This window comes from Pygoscelis adeliae, unplaced genomic scaffold (genome assembly GCF_000699105.1).
Source record: "Pygoscelis adeliae isolate BGI_AS28 unplaced genomic scaffold, ASM69910v1 Scaffold365, whole genome shotgun sequence".
NCBI lineage: Eukaryota > Metazoa > Chordata > Aves > Sphenisciformes > Spheniscidae > Pygoscelis > Pygoscelis adeliae.
In genome coordinates this window covers 745,250-746,572 of record NW_008824783.1, presented here as the reverse complement: position 1 = coordinate 746,572, position 1,323 = coordinate 745,250, and the positions used below count along the sequence as shown (strand labels likewise).

Genomic DNA, 1,323 nt, shown 5'->3' with positions numbered 1-1,323 from the left:
CCCGGCCTGCCCCGTCCCGTCCCGGGGCCCGCCCCGCCCTTGGCCTTGGCCTCGGGGATGGAGGCATCAAAGGTGTGAGGCGGCAGCGGGCCCCAGCCGAAGCTCCCCCGGGCTGGATGCCTGCGGTCAGGAACCCCCGCCAGGAGCGTGGGTCGTGGAGCAGCGGCTACAAGGTGCTCACCTGGCTCTTACTCCTCACCAAAAGGGGGGTAAAAACCACCTCTCGTGGAGGACTTTGCAGCCAGGGCCAGTATTAACGCCAACAGCCGACGCTGGCGCAGTCCGGCCGCCTTCCTTTCTGAACCTCGGCTTGCTTTCTTTCGAAGCCTGTGCCTCAGCGTCGTGGTCTGGCGGCTGTGGGATGGATTGGCTCTGCCGTTCGAGTGCAGCACGGACTCCTCGACATCAAACACAAGAACCCGAAGGTCAAGGAGCCAGGTTTTCTGGCGTCTCCTCCAGAAAAAACTATGAGCACCGTAGCCCAGCTAGGCTAGGTACGCCTCTGGGTGGCTCTGTAACACTACAGGCACTGCTTAGAGAAGTACAGCAGCTTTGAACAGCAGCACTTAAGAGAACCAAGGTTAAAAGAGGGAAATGAACCAGTATTAAAGAGCACGTAGATATTTTATACGCCTAGGAGCTTGTCTGCTTGTGGTCCTACAGGTGATCTACTGCTTATCTTTAGAGTCACTGTTTCAGGCTGGGAAGCAGGCATACTGTCCTCCATCTAGCTGCATAAGGATTAAAAAGTAAAAAAAAAAGAAAAAGAGAAAGGGAAGTCACTACTAGCAGGAAGAAAGCAGCAGCGTCATGGAGCTCCTCTAACACTGAGCCCCATTAAGACTTGTCATCTTAATACATCCCATTTAAAAACCTATCTTTAAATCAATAAAGCACGCACAGAGAACATCCCCCCACCCAAAGGCAGCAGGTAAATCTGTAGGGACTGAGCAAAGAAAAAACCTGCAAATACTCGATATCAATCCAACCGGACCAGCTCCGAGCCGAGCTCTTGCTCGGTTTGCTGGCTGCCCCGTGAGCGCGGCGGCCACGCAGCTGCCGCTGAGTGTTTTTGCTGTGAGATAAGGGGATGCAGCTGCTGCTGGAGCCTCATCAAGGATCTCAGGGCTTATCAAGGATCTCAGGGCTCTCGCAGAACTAAACGCCAACTGCTGTGTCGGCGGCTGAGCTGGCGTCCGGGGTCACCGCCTCGGAACCCGACCCGCAGGCTAGTTTGGCCCTCCCAGGTGAGCCATCCCCTTGGCTCGGGGAGGATTAGTTACACGAATAGCTGATTCCAGGACCCAGCTCCTTTTTCCCGCC

The 1,323-nt window shown here is 55.6% G+C and overlaps 1 protein-coding gene across 1 annotated transcript in view; it reads right to left on the bottom strand.

The window, feature by feature from the left end:
- Positions 1 to 1,323, bottom strand: part of B2M (beta-2-microglobulin) — a 20,046-nt gene that overhangs the window by 3,521 nt on the left and 15,202 nt on the right. The gene's annotated exons all lie outside the window — the stretch shown is intronic.